The sequence below is a fragment of the Pteronotus mesoamericanus genome, unplaced genomic scaffold (genome assembly GCF_021234165.1).
Source record: "Pteronotus mesoamericanus isolate MK-2021 breed Mesoamerican mustached bat unplaced genomic scaffold, CSHL_Meso_final scaffold_85, whole genome shotgun sequence".
In the NCBI taxonomy this organism is placed as follows: Eukaryota; Metazoa; Chordata; class Mammalia; order Chiroptera; family Mormoopidae; genus Pteronotus; species Pteronotus mesoamericanus.
The window spans coordinates 23,765,771-23,775,706 of NW_026555329.1; positions in this window are offsets into that span (position 1 = coordinate 23,765,771).

The following is a 9,936-nucleotide window of genomic DNA, read 5'->3' on the forward strand; positions in this document are numbered from 1 at the left end:
TATTGTAGAAAAGCACACCTGTAAGTTGTATGGGGCAGAGCCTTAGGTAATCACTAGGCCCCATGTCACTGCTCTGTGGCTCTATGTGTAGGAGGGCTTGGAGAGGGGACAATGCCACTGCCTGGTGTCTGGGTTTTTGTTCAGGAGGAAGCTGTTTCCCAGCACTCACCTGATGCCAATCACTTCAATTTCTCCCTATATGCCACTGGTGTCCCTGCAGCTGTTGCCCTGGTGCTGAAGCCCTGAGGGAATGATTTGCATAAGTACTAAGTCCATTGTGGGCCCTTTAAGAGGAGACTCCTGAGAATCCTGCAGTTTTGCTCTCCCATCCCCCACAGGTTTTTATAGCCAGAAGTTATGGGGACTTATCTTCCTTGTGTTAGAACCCTCTTGGGCTGGGTGGTCTGTTGTGGCACTGGGATCCCTCACTCCTGAGGTATCTCTCCAGATTTTTATCCACCGCAGGTGGGTGTGGGACCACTTGTTCTGCATCTCTTTGCCTCTCCACACCTCTTGTACATCTCCGTATGTCTCCACGTCTCTGCACCACCCCCAGCCTGGATGAATGTTGCTTCTCTAATTCTTTTGTTGTCAGACTTTCATACAGCTCAATATCCTGACAATTCTCGGTGATATTTGTTTTGTAGTCTAGTTGTAATTTTTGCTGTGGTTGTGCAAGGAGGCAAGCTATGCTTACTTGTGACTCCATCTTGACCAGAAATCTGATTTTATGGAATGGCTACTTGAAGCCTAAGCACAACAACAGTTTATAGAAAATGAGGTAGAGATTCTGTACATTTATTTGACATAATATTGACAGGAACTCAGAAGCCTTAAGGAGTTGGGAAAGTTTACTCTGTAATGTCTAAGATACCCAATCTTTCTACTTTTATGAAATAGGCCAGCAGGTACTTTTTATATTCTTAGTAAGGTGGTAAGCAGTGCCTTAAAAAGGGAGGAGGCACCTGAATTTTAAAAAGGTGTAATGGCAATCCTCTAGAGCAGGACCCTGCTATGAAGTTAGGGTACCTCACATCTGTGGATAGTATAGCCTGGGGAGGAAAACTTATCTGTGAGAATCACAGGAGCCATACCTACTGTCATAGGCTGGATGACAGCTAATAAATGATGTTCTTAGGAGTCTGACAGATGGGCAGCTGAGAGTGATACTTCTCCATTGGTGCTGGCAAGCTGAAAGTTGACAGTGCTGCAGTGGAAAATAAAAAACAGAGTGCATGAAATGACAAAAATGCCATGTAATCGATGATCATTATTAGTATAATTGTTGGATTGACTCTTTAGGGAAAATGTGACATTATTGTATACAAAAAGCCATTGTATTTTAAAGGCTGTTTTATAGCCATTAATGTATACTAAATTTTTCTCAAATTATTGCTTTTTTAATGGTAAAATGTAAACCCTCACCTATTTATTGGAAGTTAACTGATATCATTTTGAAAGTGATTTAAAATGTATTAAGAACAAGGAGATTATTGAAAATTGTTGTCATCTAATTCATTTAGAACAGTCACACTATATACTTTGCTCTTATTTATGAACAAATACCGCTCATCAATTCTGCGGGTGATGAGACACAGATACAGCAATGACAGGCTCATTTACCCTGACACCAACCTGGTCTGGGTTCCATTCTCCAAGGGAAGCCAATACATTTGAATGTTAGCCCCAATAAGGCTGAACTGGAAAAGTAAATATGCTTTAGGAAATACAAAATTCTTCAAGTCAGATATATGACACAGGATTCTCCCTGTGTTCAGGATGAACTCTGCTGTCACTCTGGCAATGGGAGGGGGGAGTTGACTGAAATCACATCTTGCCCATAAATCATATTTGAAATCATATTTCTCAAGGGCCTTCTACAAGTTATTTTTAGAAATTGGCAGGTATGTTAATTTACACTCAAGTGTGAAACTGTGTTGAGTAATTAAGTATCTAACTATCCATTGCTGACAAAAACATTGAGCTTATATGTAGACAAGTAATGGGAGATGGCCAGCCATAGCAGCTTACTAAATGTGCCCCTACCCTTGTGGTTCAGTAGTAGATTATATTTATGGAAATGTAAATGGTAACCTAGTGGGGATCACATCTCAATAGAAATGTTAAGCTCTAATCAAGAATATTAAATGTATTGTCTTTTATTCATTATTTCTCTTGTGACCTCTCAGATAAGAGTTATAAAATTTGATTATTTGAAGTTTTTAAGTTAGTAACCAAAAAGGAAATAAAAACCTGACATTCCTTGGAATGTATAAAATCACCCTATAAAAAAGTTATTGGAATACTATAGCACATTTCAGTCAGAAAGACTCACCCAAAGCAATGTTAAAAGCAACAGAATCTTATGGAACTCAGTGTAAAACTGCATGAAAATCCATTAGTAGAAATTAATCTCAGCTCTATAGTAAGCTAAGAGATGAACCTTAACTAGCTACTGCTTCTCTTAAATTAATTTTGAAAACTAAAGGAAAACCAACAATTTCTACTAGAAAATGTCTTTGTTATTATTGCCTACTATGTGAAGAGTTAGAGGAATTGCTATCGCATGCAAAAGTCCTTGCAACAAATCCATCACGGGCTCAGCGATAGCCTGAGGAGGCTTGAATGTCGTGAGCTTCAAAAGCCTTCTCCAAAGATTGGGAGCATCCCAAGAAATACTGGTACAGAGTCTCATTTGGAACCAGAAAAAACTCAGTCCATCCAAACAAAGGTTTCTGAGACTTTGACCTTTATGTCGACAGGGAGAAAAAAATTTAACCAGCACTTGTACCTAGTAATTGGCCCAACCTTATTGGAAGGTATTCACTAACAGAACAGAACACCAAGGCAGGGTTTTAGTAAATGGCACATTATTTCATAAAGAGCTCTGCTCAAGGTCATTTACAATAAAGAGAAAGGCTTCCTTCAAGCAGGCCACCACTCAAGATTGTAAAAATCAAATCGATTTCATAGTTCCTTTAAATGGTATTGATGATTTCTTCAGCTTTTGTATTTCATAGTCAAAATAATAAAAACATTCTGAGATACATCAATTTTAACTCCCTTTTATACTCAAATTTTATCTTCTTAATTTTTTTTTTTAAAGAAAAAGTTCTTTCCACATCAGGCTCTCTGAAGATAGCAGTAGAAACCATTATGCTAAAGAGTGCCCTCATATTTTTTGGTATTTAACGAGAGTGTGGGCAGAACGCCAAGGAACTTGTTCTTGTTGCGTGAAGGTGAAGATGATTATAATATTTGGGCCTAGAGTTTGGGATGGGGAGTGAAGAACAAGCTGTGCTGAGGAGCGCGGCAGTAAATTGTGTGATACCGCCCATCACCTGACATGGCTGTGCTCTAGGCCTTGAGACCAGGTCAGCTTTGCAACTCAAACACTTCCACATTTCCATTTGGTAACTCTAGACAGCCAAAAACTGCCCTGCAACTGTTATTCTACTCATTCTCTTTCACTTGTATCTTCAAGGTATTTCATGGTAATAATTAGATTTCTTATAGCTATAAAAGAAGGACATTTTGTTTTGTCACCGACTACCTCCCCAGGTAACAGCTGATGAGGGCTATGACTAGCCTTTCTCCTGTCCAGAGAGAATCTACACTCAGAGAAATTCTTTCTCCATATATTTGATGAAAACATCTCCTTTTAATATAAGTACATGTTTACATTCTCCCCAAAAGGAAATGTAAATACTAACTGATAATTGGATTTCAGTTTTGGCGCTCACAGTAAGACCACATATCTGTACTTGCTTTCCTTGCTAAAAGCAGGTATAAATACAAACACTACAAAAAAATATGGGTCTTTGTTCTGAGAAGCAATGTTTAATTTTGGAAATGGACTCTGATACCCTTCTCCACTAGCTGAGCTATTACTTTCTGAGATGATTATTTTTAAATACTTCATTGTGTGAATAGACAAATATTCCTTGAACAGAACCTAAAATGTTTTAGGCAAAACATACTTGAAAAATTTGATGTTCATAAAATTACAAACTTTAGTCAGAGATAACACTAAAAAAGTGAAAAGGCAGGCCAGGGAGTAGAAGAAGATTTTGAAATACAATGAACATAACTCAGATCTAGATACACAAAATCTCTACACATCTCTTTGAAAAAAGAAAACAGTCAAACTAAAAGAAAGAATATAGATAGATAGGCAGATAGCTAGCTAGCTAGCTATAGATATATGGCTTAGAGATACTTCACAATAAAATATACCCAAATAACCAATAAATATTTTAAAAATTCTTAAAGCCATTCATTAGTCATTAGAATAATGCAAATCAAAATCATGATAAGATACTGTTATATTCCAAAAATGGTTAAAATGAAAGAATACTCTCATGCATTCTGCAGGGAGTGTAAATTTGTACAACTCCTTTGCTGAAGTGTTTTGCAGTATCAACAATAGCTGATATTATGTGTATCCTATGACCCGACTGTCCCAGTCAATGTAAAGGTCTTTGAGGGTCTCAGCTTTATGTAAAGGGAACCCTCTCGATGCAGTAAGTAGGTCAGTCATAGAGCTCATCTCGCTTGTTTCCTCTTCCTCAGGGATAACTGTTCTGCACTACCTATTGTTCAATATCTTAAAATTGTTGCTTTAAATATTTCTCTGGTCTTTAGTTGTTCAAGGCAGGAGGTTAAACTGATCCATACTTCTTATTCATTTTGGCTGAAGGCTCACATCGTGTGCAGCTTCTCATCGGCACCCTGCCTTGTTCATTTCGTCTTCCTGCTGGGTCACACTTGTAGCTGCAGTTGCCCTAGTGGCACCCCTGTGGCATAACACCTGTCTCAGTTCCAGGAACTGTTTTTGCCAATAATCTCATTCTTTTAACTCATACATAGTTGGTCTGTTATTTTTTATTTTTGAATTTGTCGTTTATTTTCTCCAGAGGTAGAGAGGAAATTAAAGATTTTTTCCTTCCACGTACTTGATAAAAATTATCTCTTTATTGTAAACACATGTTTACAAATCCTAACTGATAACTAGATTACAGTTTTGAGGTTTGTATTCAGACCAAATATCTATATTTGCTTTCTTTGTGTTTTGTATGTTGATGATGTACAAGGATGCTCAACAGCATGGAAAAAGACATAGAAACCATTAGAGGGCCAGTCAGAAGTGAATAATAAAATATCTAAAATGAAGAATAAACTGGAAGGAATAAAAAGTAGGTTGAATGAAGCAGAGGATTGAATCAACAATTTAGAAGATATGGTAGTAAAATAAAAACCCAATCAGAGCATAAAAAAGAAAAAAAGAATTTTAAAACGTGAGGATAGTTTAAGGGACCTCTGGGACAACATTAAGTATAACATCTACAGCATAAGGGTACCAGAGGGAGAAGATGGTGAGCAAGGGATTGACAAACAGATAGATATAGATGTAGACAGATAGATAGATAAAGATGATATAGAGATGATATAGATATAGAATAGGTATAAATATAACTATACATATATGTTTTTTTCCTGGAAATGAAATCAGTGTAAGGCATGAAACCATGAAACAACATAGAAGGTTTGAGGCACTGAAAGTTTGACCTTAGGATCCTAGAATATAAATGGAATGGAAGACGTGAGAGATAATGTTTAATATGTAAACATAGGGCAGATGGCCAGATGTCACAGAACCATTTATACAAGGTAAGAATTTTAACTTTACTCTTGGGAAAAGGAAGTGGTGAAAGAGAATGTTTAACAGGTAAAGATAGAACAGATTGCACAGGACCATTTACACCATCAAAGGATCTGTACGTTCCTCTTGGGGACTATTGAAGGGTCTTAAGCAGCGGGCTATGACATAAATTTAATTTTAGAAAAATCACAGTGACAATAACATGAAGAATGGAAATGCCTTTGGGAAGAGGTGGCAAAACTAGAGGTGAGAAATCATTTGAATACTGCTAATATAATCAAGCCAAGAGATGACCTGAGCTTGAATTAAGGTTGAGCAGTGGAGAGCTGAAGAAAGGAACTGCTGTCAGAGATGTTAGGCAAATCCTATGGACAGAAGCAGAACACTAATTGGATGCAAAAGAGAATTGTAATATGATGATGATGATTATAAAAGATTATAGAACGCTCACTTAGGTATTGCACTAAGCACTTTGCATAAATTAATATATTTATGTTTAATCTTAGTTGGGTGACCAGATAGATGGCTTTTCCATTCATAATTCAGTATATTTGGAAAAAAACAAGTTTATAGGATATACCCCACTTCTCTCAGTAGGTAATACAGGCATCTCCTCCAAAACTTGTTTTTTATTAACTGAGGATATTAATTCCTACTGTGAGAAATTAATATGATATTTAAAGAAGATAAACAGTACACACCATGACACATAGAAGACACTCAAAAAAGTACTGTTGGTTTCCTTCTCTTCCTTTTATCCTTTAATTTGACAAAGGCATCTACAACAGAAAGTACCTTTTTTTTTAGAAAAAGAAAATACTTTAATCACAATATTCAAATGCCGGGTTATGGTAATATTATCCCATCGTTATATAATTTGTGTTCATGATGGTTCAGCCATTGCTACTGGATATGTTCAATTTTTTTGGCTAAAATTCTATACTGAAACAATAAATTAAAAACTCAATATTGTGCATTTTGAGTTTGAAGCTATAGCAAAGCTACTGCAATATGATATCCCAGTAGACATAGGACATATTTATTGTGCTTAGAGACTTTCCACCTTTTCTATAAGTCACAGGACAACTTTGGATTATTCTAAGCCACTATGAAGCCTCAATGTTTTACTGTATTTGCGATGTATTTAAATGAGTCTTCCTTTCTTCCTCCCCTCTATCTGTCCTCCTTCCCTCCCTTCCTCTCTCCCTAACTTCCTTCTTTCCTTCCCTCTCTATATTTGACTTAACAACTCATTAGCCATGTCAGTCACTATTGTACTCACTAAGCCTTTCATTTAAATTTACCAAACAGTCAGCTGGTATGAAAATATGAGATGCTATAAAGCATCCTCACTGGGTGAATAGCAGAGCTTAATTGTGCAGAGCATGGATTCAATCTCCCTTAAAGTACTTCTGCCCTGTCTGTGATAGCTTGCTATTATTGCCAAGTAAATTATGTCTGTGTCTCTAGCACATGAAAATGCTAAGAATGCGGTACATCCATTTTGTTCATTTATTGCCGAAATGCTTATGACCTTGACAAAGGACATACTGTTATTTTTTTACAAATAGTACTCTTCCATCTCCTGCAAGTCTCTTGAGGGAAGAGAAAATGTCCTGTGGGAGTCCCTGGGGATTATCAACTCACCACTGAGATCTTAGCCATCCCCTTGCTGGCTTTCAGCGCTTCATAGATGGCCAGACTCTCCTAAAATACCAAGTATTCATCCAGATTACAATATCTACAATACGCTATTATTCTGACCACAAAGTCACCAGTTATTGTACTGTTATCATCATTGACTAAATCATACACATAACGGTGTTTTTCTGAAAACATCCAGATCATGGAGATTGTGTGCTGAAGGCACACTGTGAGCTGGCAACTTCACATTCCCTGGAACAGATATTGTAGAGGAGATGAGATTTCCAAGGAAAGCCAATATCATAAATTGTCAGATATTATAAAGGAAAAATTATTTCTAGAGACTTCTTACCAGCAATATTTTTCTTGATACTAACTGGAAAGTGTCAAGTATAATCTATCATATCTATGTTGAAAAATACAGGTAGCCTGTCTATTTGATTAATGTATTTATCCAGCTAAGATATTTATAGATTTTGAAGTCACAATCCTGTTAAACAACTTCTATCTCTCATGAGCAACCTAACCTCATGATTACACCTATTTTGAGCACAGAATCAGCTTCATCTTACTTTATTCCCAAATTGAAAAAAAAAATCAGATTTTTCCATCAAATAATAGTTAAACTTTTTTGTAAGAAAAACAAAAGTATACACACATTTTAATCTATTGACCTTTTTAAATACATATATATTTTTTTCATTGTTGTTCAAGTACAGTTGTCTCCGTTTCTGCCCCTCAATACTCCCCCCGCCCCACCTATCCACACCTCCCACCCTCGATCCTACTGGTCTTTGGCTTTGTCCATTTCTCCTTTTTACATGTTCCTTGACAACACTTCCCCTTCTTCCCTGCCCCCCACTATCACGTCCCCCCTCCCCTCTGGTTACTCTCAGTTTGTTCTTTATTTCAATGTCTCTGGTTATATTTTGCTTGCTTGTTTGTTTTTGTTGATTAGGTTCCACTTTAGCTTTTACTATTATTGAATCAAAGTAAATATTTCATCAAAATTTTGTTTTAACCAAGACTATCTGACATCAATAATACTTTTGTTCTGGACTAGTAATCCTTCTTTGGATTTTCAATGATAGAGTGAAAGAGAAAGAGAAACCGTGTGATCTTGCCGCTAGTATTAAAAATTGCTTTGTGTAGATATGTTTTAAATAACTAATTGCTGATGATGTTGAAATCAGGCTAAGTTCTTGTTTTAATCAATGTGAATTTAGCCACAATAACAAGAAGCATTTTGTGTTTCTGCTAAAGGAAAATTTGTTTTTGGAAATGACATGTCATGGAGCACCATATTTTATTCTGTGTCAGTATTTTCTCCCCTTAAGTCTACAGAAATAATCCTAGTACAATGTGCCAGCATGAAACTTCACAGCCAATGCTCACTAGGTACATTTGAGATGGATGGAGTGAAAACAAAATGTTGAAGTAAATAAAACAATCAGGCAGCTTTTCTTTAAGTGAACATGGGTAGAAACAATTCTAGAGGTGGAAAATGGAATCACTATGCATTTAGTAGCACTGCCCTCATATAAAACATTTACTTCTTCCAAGTTCATAGTCTAGGATATGAAAAACTGCTAATAAATCTACCCAGCATATAAACTAATTTTCTTGGTTTTGCAGAAGAGTTCCTGGTTTTGTTAAGAAGTCAATTACATTTTCTATTGTGTTGCTTAACAACAGATCTTTCATGTTGTAGCTCTATAATGACTGCATTTTAATTATATTTCACTAAGGTTTATAAAATTATAATTAAAATATATACTATAGGGTGCAGAGTCTCAATTTTCAACAATGATATTACTATCATGTTAAGATTTAAAGGAAACTGAATCAGTAGCAGAATTTTATTTCACATATGTCCTGTGGTATGTTTTATAAAATTATATCTAAATAAAGGATGCAAGGACACTAAGGGGTAGGAATGATGGAGACCAACTGAAATAGTCACACCTATTGGCAAAATGAAGCTAAATGTTTTACATTATAGATGCTAACAATTGACTAATAGTCTGTTTTATTAAAAGTATATGATCTCTTTTAAAGATATATTTTCCCTTCAAGTTATACCATTATGTCAATAATACTCTTATTTTAACAAGTACATTGGAACACTGTCTTTAAAAGAGCCTCAAATGTGTACTTTTTCAGCAGTCCAGAAAGACCTTTTTACTTTAAAAGAGATTATTAAACAAAATTCATTTTCAAACTGAGCTGTAAATGTTACAGGACAATATGAGCAAGTCTAAATCAAGCAGCCACATTTGGACGGGCCAGGAAAAGCCTATTATAGCTTTTTAGGTAGTCCAGGGGAGTGGCGCAGACAGTGTTTTACAAAAGCCTTTCTTTTGGCTACCTTAACGGTGCATAGAATAGTACATAGTAGCTTTGAGGGAAAAGCAGATTTAACTTATTCACTTGTGCAGAGGAAATATTTTTTTGATTCTGGAATTATGTCCAAGTGCCGGTAAGTCTGGTCCCTGCATTAAGGCAAAATACAGAAAACCATCGCTTTATCAGTGGGGCCTTTTCTCTTGGATTCTCTAGGAAGGTCTCTTTTTCTGAAATCCTATTCAATTAGTTTTTGCAAGATTCTAAAACGCTTTTAATGTGTATAG